Genomic DNA, 9,436 nt, shown 5'->3' on the forward strand with positions numbered 1-9,436 from the left:
GAGGCAGCGGCCTATAAAAGGCTCAGCAGTCCGGGGAGCGTCAAGAGAGGCGGGAGTCGAGAGAGGCAGCGGCCTATAAAAGGCTCAGCAGTCCGGGGAGCGTCAAGAGAGGCGGGAGTGGAGAGAGGCAGCGGCCTATAAAAGGCTCAGCAGTCCGGGGAGCGTCGAGAGAGGCGGGAGTCGAGAGAGGCAGCGGCCTATAAAAGGCTCAGCAGTCCGGGGAGCATCGAGAGAGGCGGGAGTCGAGAGAGGCATACCGGTGCAGCTCCAGCTGAGAGAAGTCAAAAAAGAAGTAGAAAGAAATCAAAAGGTGACGTCACAGCCAACGTGGTAAGTGATTGGCTGCTGATTGGTGAGTAGTTTTTCTTTTTCTTTATTAGTCAGTAACTTTTAAAATTGTTGCCGGCAATTTAAGTGTATCTAAGGGTTAAGTCATGGCAGGACAGCTCGGTCACGTGATATGCTCCTCCTGTACCATGTGGGAACACGGGGACAACACCAGTGTCCCTGACGACTACATGTGCGGGAAGTGTGTCCACCTCCGACTACTGACGGTCTGCGTTGCGGAGTTGGAGCTGAAGGTGGATTCACTCTGGAGCATCCACGATGCTGAGAATGACGTGAGTATCACGTGTAGCGAGTTGGTCTTACCGCAGGAGAAGGGTCCACAGCCAGCGAGGGAATGGAAGACCAGCAGGAAGAGTAGTGCAAGGAAGGTAGTGCAGGGGTCCCTTGTGGTCATCCCACTGCAAAACAGATACACTACTTTGAGTGCTGTTGAGGGGGATGACTCATCAGGAGCGGGCGGCAGCAGCCAAGTTCATGGCACCGTGGCTGGCTCTGTTGCACAGGAGGGCAGGAAAAAGAGTGGGCGAGCGATAGTGATAGGGGATTCAATTGTAAGGGGAATAGATAGGCGTTTCTGCGGCCGCAACCGAGACTCCAGAATGGTATGTTGCCTCCCTGGTGCAAGGGTCAAGGATGTCTCGGAGCGGGTGCAGGACATTCTAAAAAGGGAGGGAGAACAGCCAGTTGTCGTGGTGCACGTTGGTACCAATGACATAGGTAAAAAAAGGGATGAGTTCCTACGAAATGAATTTAAGGAGCTAGGAGCTAAATTAAAAAGTAGGACCTCAAAAGTAGTAACCTCGGGATTGCTACCAGTGCCACGTGCTAGTCACAGCAGGAATCGCAGGATAGCTCAGATGAATACGTGGCTTGAGCAATGGTGCAGCAGGGAGGGATTCAAATTCCTGGGGCATTGGAACCGGTTCTGGGGGAGGTGGGACCACTACAATCCGGACGGTCTGCACCTGGGCAGAATCGGAACCAATGTCCTCGGGGGAGTGTTTGCTAGTGCTGTTGGTGAGGAGTTAAACTAATATGGCAGGGGGATGGGAACCAATGCAGGGAGATAGAGGGAAAGAAAAAGGAGGCAAAAACAAAAGACAGAAAGGAGATGAGGAAAAGTGGAGGGCAGAGAAACCCAAGACAAAGAACAAAAAGGGCCATTGTACAGCAAAATTCTAAAAGGACAGAGGGTGTTAAAAAAACAAGCCTAAAGGCTTTGTGTCTTAATGCAAGGAGTATCCGCAATAAGGTGGATGAATTAACTGTGAAAATAGATGTTAACAAATATGATGTGATTGGGATTACGGAGACGTGGCTCCAGGATGAGCAGGGCTGGGAACTCAACATCCAGGGGTATTCAACATTCAGGAAGGATAGAATAAAAGGAAAAGGAGGTGGGGTAGCATTGCTGGTTAAGGAGGAGATTAAGGCAATAGTTCGGAAGGACATTAGCTTGGATGATGTGGAATCTGTATGGGTAGAGCTGCAGAACACCAAAGGGCAAAAAACGTTAGTGGGAGTTGTGTACAGACCTCCAAACAGTAGTAGTGATGTTGGGGAGGGCATCAAACAGGAAATTAGGGGTGTGTACAATAAAGGTGCAGCAGTTATAATGGGTGACTTTAATATGCACACAGATTGGGCTAACCAAACTGGAAGCAATACGGTGGAGGAGGATTTTCTGGAGTGCATAAGGGATGGTTTTTTAGACCAATATGTCGAGGAACCAACTAGGTGGGAGGCCATCTTAGACTGGGTGTTAATTAATGAGAGAGGATTAATTAGCAATCTCGTTGTGCGAGGCCCCTTGGGGAAGAGTGACCATAATATGGTGGAATTCTGCATTGGGATCGAGAATGAAACTGTTAATTCAGAGACCATGGTCCAGAACTTAAAGAAGGCTAACTTTGAAGGTATGAGGCGTGAATTGGCTGGGATGGATTGGCGAATGATACTGAAGGGGTTGACTGCGGATGGGCAATGGCAGACATTCAGAGACCGCATGGATGAACTACAACAATTGTACATTCCTGTCTGGCATAGAAATAAAAAAGGGAAGGTGGCTCAACCGTGGCTATCAAGGGAAATCAGGGATAGTATTAAAGCCAAGGAAGTGGCATACAAATTGGCCAGAAATAGCAGCGAACCTGGGGACTGGGAGAAATTTAGAACTCAGCAGAGGAGGACAAAGAGTTTGATTAGGGCAGGGAAAATGGAGTATGAGAAGAAGCTTGCAGGGAACATTAAGACGGATTGTAAAAGTTTATATAGATATGTAAAAAGAAAAAGGTTAGTAAAGACAAACGTAGGTCCCCTGCAGTCAGAATCAGGGGAAGTCATAACGGGGAACAAAGAAATGGCGGACCAATTGAACAAGTACTTTGGTTCGGTATTCAGGAAGGAGGACACGAATAACCTTCCGGTTATAAAAGGGGTCGGGGAGTCACGTAAGGAGGAGGAACTGAGGGAAATCCTTATTAGCCGCGAAATTGTGTTGGGGAAATTGATGGGATTGAAGGCCGATAAATCCCCAGGGCCTGATGGACTGCATCCCAGAGTACTTAAGGAAGTGGCCTTGGAAATAGTGGATGCGTTGACAGTCATTTTCCAACATTCCATTGACTCTGGATCAGTTCCTATGGAGTGGAGGGTAACCAATGTAACCCCACTTTTTAAAAAAGGAGGGAGAGATAAAACAGGGAATTATAGACCGGTCAGCCTGACATCGGTAGTGGGTAAAATGATGGAATCAATTATTAAGGATGTCATAGCAGTGCATTTGGAAAGAGGTGACATGATAGGTCCAAGTCAGCATGGATTTGTGAAAGGGAAATCATGCTTGACGAATCTTCTGGAATTTTTTGAGGATGTTTCTAGTAGAGTGGATAAGGGAGAACCAGTTGATGTGGTATATTTGGACTTTCGGAAGGCGTTCGACAAGGTCCCACACAAGAGATTGATGTGCAAAGTTCGAGCACATCGGATTGGGGGTAGTGTACTGACATGGATTGAGAACTAGTTTTCAGACAGGAAGCAAAGAGTAGGAGTAAATGAGTACTTTTCAGAATGGCAGGCAGTGACTAGTGGGGTACCGCAAGGGTCTGTGCTGGGGCCCCAGCTGTTTACACTATACATTAATGATTTAGATGAGGGGATTAAATGTAGTATCTCCAAATTTGCGGATGACACTAAGTTGGGTGGCAGTGTGAGCTGCGAGGAGGATGCTGTGAGGCTGCAGAGCGACTTGGATAGGTTAGGTGAGTGGGCAAATGCATGGCAGATGAAGTATAATGTGGATAAATGTGAGATTTTCCACTTTGGTGGTAAAAACAGAGAAACAGACTATTATCTGAATGGTGACAGATTAGGAAAAGGGGAGGTGCAAAGAGACCTGGGTGTCATGGTACATCAGTCATTGAAGGTTGGCATGCAGGTGCAGCAGGCGGTTAAGAAAGTAAATGGAATGTTGGCCTTCATAGCAAGTGGATTTGAGTACAGGGGCAGGGAAGTGTTGCTACAGTTGTACAGGGCATTGGTGAGGCCACACCTGGAGTATTGTGTACACTTTTGGTCTCCTAACCTGAGGAAGGACATTCTTGCTATTGAGGGAGTGCAGCGAAGGTTCACCAGACTGATTCCCGGGATGGCGGGACTGACCTCTCAAGAAAGACTGGATCAACTGGGCTTGTATTCACTGGAGTTCAGAAGAATGAGAGGGGACCTCATAGAAACATTTAAAATTCTGACGGGGTTAGACAAGTTAGATGCAGGAAGAATGTTCCCAATGTTGGGGAAGTCCAGAACCAGAGGTCACAGTCTAAGGATAAGGGGTAAGCCATTTAGGACCGAGATGCGGAGGAACTTCTTCACCCAGAGAGAGGTGAACCTGTGGAATTCTCTACCACAGAAAGTTGTTGAGGCCAATTCACTAAATATATTCAAAAAGGAGTTAGATGAGGTCCTTACTCCTCGGGGGATCAAGGGGTATGGCGATAAAGCAGGAATGGGCTACTAAAGTTGAATGTTCAGCCATGAACTCATTGAATGGCGGTGCAGGCTAGAAGGGCCGAATGGCCTACTCCTGCACCTATTTTCTATGTTTCTATGTACTTCTTCAATTGATCCACCATTTCTTTGTTCCCCGTTATGACTTCCCCTGATTCTGACTGCAGACGACCTACGTTTGTCTTTACTAACCTTTTTATCTTTACATATCTATAGAAACTTTTGCAATCCGTCTTAATGTTCCCTGCAAGCTTCTTCTCCTGCTCCATTTTCCCTGCCCTAATCAAACCCTTAGTCCTCCTCTGCTGAGTTCTAAATTTCTCCCAGTCCCCGGTTCGCTGCTATTTGTGCCCAATTTGAATGCCACATACTTGGCTTATAACTATCCCTGATTTCCCTTGATAGCCATGGTTGAGCCACCTTCCCTTTTTTAATTTTTACACTAGACAGGAATGTACGATTGCTGTAGTTCATCGATGCGGTCTCTAAATGTCTGCCATTGCCCATCCACAGTCAACCCCTTCAGTATCATTCGCCAATCTATCCTAGCCAATTCACGCCTCATACCTTCAAAGTTACCCTTCTTTAAGTTCTGGACCATGGTCTCTGAATTAACTGTTTCATTCTCCATCCTAATGCAGAATTCCACCATATTATGGTCACGCTTCCCCAAGGGGCCTCGCACAACGAGATTGCTAATTAATCGTCTCTCATTAGACAATACCCAGTCTAAGATGGCCTCCCCCCTAGTTGGTTCCTCGACATATTGGTCTAAAAAACCATCCCTTATGCACTCCAGGAAATCCTCATCCACCATCTAGGCGAGATTGGGTGGGCGGGAGAGCTTGGGGTCGGTTAGGAGACCTAGCGGAGGTTGCAGTGCTTTGGGGTGCGTTAGCAGAGCTTGGGGGTAGGAGAACTGCGGGGTATAGGAGAGCTCTGCGGGGTGAAGGAGAGGTTGGGGCTTCGAGAAATTTGGGGTGTAGGAGAACTTGGGGACTAGGAAAGCTTGTGGGGTAAGAGAGCTTGGTCTGTAGGTGAGCTTGGGGATAGGAGAGCTTGATTGTGTACGAGAGCTTGATGGGATGGGAAAGCTTCGGGATAGGAGAGCTTTGGTTTTATAGGAGAGCTCTGGGGGGCTGTCGGAGAGTTTGGAGGTTAGGGAAACTTGAGAGGTAGGAGACCTGAGGGGCTAGGAAATCTTTTTGAGGTAGGAGATCTTGCTGGTGTAGGAGAGCTTGATGCGGCAGGAGAGCTTGGGGGGTAGGAGAGCATGTGGAATAGGCTAACTTGGGGGTATTGGAGACTTCGGCGTTAACAGAGCTTGGGGTGTAGGAGAGCTTGGTGGGGTAGGAGAGCTTGGTGGGGTAGGAGAGCCTGGTGGCGTAGGGAGCTTCCGTGTTAGAAGAGATTGGGAAGTAGGAGAACTTGGGTGATAAAAGAGAGTGGGGGTTCGGAGAGCTTGGTCGGGTAGGAGATCTCGAGGCTTGAAGAGCTTGATTGGTTTGGGCACATTGGGGGTTGGAGAGATTGAAGTGTAGGAGAGTTTGGGTGTTAGGCGAGCTTGGGCGGTTCGGAGACCTTGCGGGGTTCGGAGAGCTTGAGGAATTGTCGAGCTTGTTGAGTAGGAGTGCTTGGGTGGATAGAATTTGTGTGCTAGGAAAGATTGGGCGGGTCGGAGAGCTTAGGATGGGTGAGGAGATATCGTGGGGTTGCAGAGCGTGGGGGTGTGGTTGGACAGCTTGTGGAAAGGAGAAATCTTGTGGAAAGCAGAGCTCGCGGGGTACAGGAGAGTTTGTGTGACAGGGAAGCTTGTGGTGAAGGTAGGAAAGCTTGTTGAGGTAGGAGAGCTTGGGATAGAAGAACTTGGGGTGTTAGGAGAGTTTGAGTGGTAGTCGAGCTTTGTGTAGGATTGCTTGTGGGTGTAAAAGAGCTTCGTGGGTAAGGGAGCTTCGTGCGTTGGAGAGGTCGGGGGTTACGGGACCTTGGGGGGGATTGGATAGCTTTGGGGGTGAGGAGATCTTTGGGGTGAACAAGAGATTGGATGGGTAGGTATGCATGGAGAGTCGACGAGGTTGGGGGGTATGATAGCTTGGGGTGTTGGAGAGCTTCGGGGTTTCTCGCAGAGCTCGGGAGGATAGGTTAGCTTGAGGCGTTAGGTTTAGGCTAGGAAATCTTGAGAGGTAGGATATTCGGGAGTAGGAGAGCTTGAGGGTTCAGCAGAGCTTTCGGGGTAGGAGAGCTTGTGGGGAAGGAAAGCTTGGGGGATAGGAAAGCTTTGGAGGGTAGGAGCTCTCGTGGGGTAGGAGAGCTCGTTTGGGTAGGAGAGCTTTGGGGTTAGGAGAGCTTGGGATGGTAGGAGACCTTGAGGGGTCAGCGAGCATGTGGCAGTAGGTGAGCTTGCAGGGTAGCAGAGCTTGGAGGGGTAGACCAGCTTGTGGGTTAGGAGAGCTTGGGCGGTAGGAGAACTTGAAGGTGTCGGACGTCTTGGTTTGTAGGAACGCTTGCGGCGGGGTAGGAAAGCGTGGGGGTGTGGGAGAGCTTCGGGGGAGGGTAGAAGAGTTTGGAGGTTATATGAGCTTTGGGGGTAGGAGGGATTTGTGAGGTCGGAGAGCTTGGGTGGTATGAGATCTTGGATGTGTTGGAGAGCATAGCGGGCGTAGGAGAGCTCGGTCGTTGGGAGAGCTTCGGGGCTCGGAGAGCTTGGCGGGTACGTGAGCTTGGGAGGGGGGTTTGGACAGCCTGAGGGGTAGGAGAGTTTGAGGGTTAGAAGAGCTTAGAAGATAGGGCAGCATAGAGCATGCAGAAGCGCTTCGGTCTGGTTCAGGGAGTGGTCGAACTTCGGGCTGGGTCGGAGAGCTTGAGCGTGTAGTAGGGCTTGCGGAGTTGGAGAGCTCGGAGGACAAGAGAGCTTGGTGAGTGGTCGAGCTTGTGAGGGGTAGGAGAGCTTGGTGGGTTAGGAGAGTTCGGGCGTTAGGACAGCTGGCGGGGTAGGAGAGCTTGCGCGATAGGAGAGCTTGTGGGTGTTGGAGCGCGTTTGGGCTCGGAGATATTGGGCGTAGGAGAGCTTGCGGTTGGAGACCTCGCGGGGGTAGGAGAGCTTGGGATTAGCAGAGCTTGGAGGGAAGGAGAGCTTGAGGGGCTAGGAAAGCGTGAATGGGGTCGGAGAGCTTGGGATGCAGGAGAGCTTATGGACAGGATAGCTTGCGGATTAGGAGAGCTCAATGGGGTAGGAGAGCTCGGGGGTTAGCTGTGATGTGGGGGTATTAGAGCTGGGGGGTAGGAGGGCTTGGGGGGTACGAGAGCTTGGTGGGTAGAAGAGCTTGGGGACGTAGGAGAACTTTGAGCGTAGAAGGGAGTTGGGCAGGGAAGAAGAGCTTGGGGCGGGTTGGAGAGCTTGATGATGTCGGTGAGCTTGAGGGTAGGACAGCTCGTCGGGGTCGGAATGCTTCTTGCGGTAGGAGAATTGTTTGGGTAGGAGTGCTTGTTGCAGTAGGAGGGCTTGCTGGTGTGGAAGAGCTTGCCGGCGGGTAGGACAGCTTGATGGTGTATGAGTGCTTGGTTGTGTAGTACAGCTTGGGCGGGTAGGAGAGCTTGTGGGAGAGGAGAACTTGGGGCGGGTTACAGCGTTTCGTGGGGTCGGAGAGCAGGACTTCCAGAAACAGGACAATTAGGAGCTCCACATACAACTGTTAATCTCCAGACTTTGCTGTCTGTATAGCGGGGGAATTAGCATAGCGCACCATAAACAGTACATTTCGGAGGTACATATATACAACCAGTAGAGACTTAAATAGGACAATTAGGTGCTTCAACAACAGTGCAGTTTGGAGCTCCAGAAAAAAGGACAATTAGGAGCTCCACAAACAGCTTAGGTTCTCCAGAAAGAGGGGAACTAGGACTTCCAGAAACTGTAGAATTTGCCCCGGAAACAAAGGTATTAGCTCCATAAAGAGATAATTATCTACAGGAACGGAAATTCCCTCCAGGAACCGGAACATTAGTCGCAGAAAGACGGGATGTAGGAGCTCTAGGAACACGGTAATTATCGCAGAAACAATGAAATACGCGCCACAAATTCGTGAATTAGATCTAAAAACTGTGGAATTAGGTCTCTAAAGATGGAAATTAGGAGTTTCAGAAACTGGAAAATTAGCAGCTCCAGAAGCAGGGGACGTATCTCCAGAAACAGGGCAATGGGAGCTGCAGAAACAGAGGAATTACGTTTAGAAATAGGAGAGTTACCTCCAGAAAACGTGAATTTGCTGTTCATGTTGCAGGGTAATTCGGAGAGCACACCTTAAAAAGGAAAATTTGGAGCAATATATCAACAGCAAACTACTAGACACGTAAAATGGGCAATTATATGCTTCACAGACCGCACAATTTGGAGCTTCCTAAAAAGAGAAATTAGGAGCTCCACAGGAATTTCCCACAGAAAAAAAAAGGGTGGCTCCAGAAAGAGTTGAATTAGCAACAGAAAAAGGGGAGTTACATCCAGAAACAAATGCACTGGGAATTCCACAATCTGGGATATGATGAACTCCAGAAAAAAGATGAAGCCCAGAAACAGCGGAAGTAGCTCCTGGCAAGGGAAATTAGGGCTGCAGAGAGCGGAATTGGAGTTCCAGGAATACTGGAATTAGTTCAGAAACAAAGGTATTTGCGACAAGAACCAGGGGAAATGGGTCTAGAAAGATGTGAATTAGCAGTTACAGAAACTGCCGAAATGGACACTGTAGAAACTGGCGAATTAGGAGCTCCAGATAAAGGGAATTTGTTCTGCACAGCGGAAGTAGCTCTAGTAACAAAGGAATTACATTTAGAAAGAGAAGAGTTGGCTCAAGAAACAAGTAAACTAGCAGGAGTATTAGGAGAGGGAATGATAAACAGAATACTTCAGAGCAAAATATATCGGGGAAATGGTAGCCACATAAAAAGCACAATTAGGTGTTTCATAAACAGCGCAAATTGAAGCTCAAGAATCAGGAGAGTTAGGATCTCCATAACTAACTGAAATAACTCTAGAAACAGGGGAGCTAGGACCTGCAGAACCTGGGATAGTAGGAGTTCGGCAACC

The sequence above is a fragment of the Pristiophorus japonicus genome (genome assembly GCF_044704955.1).
Source record: "Pristiophorus japonicus isolate sPriJap1 chromosome 24 unlocalized genomic scaffold, sPriJap1.hap1 SUPER_24_unloc_2, whole genome shotgun sequence".
NCBI lineage: Eukaryota > Metazoa > Chordata > Chondrichthyes > Pristiophoridae > Pristiophorus > Pristiophorus japonicus.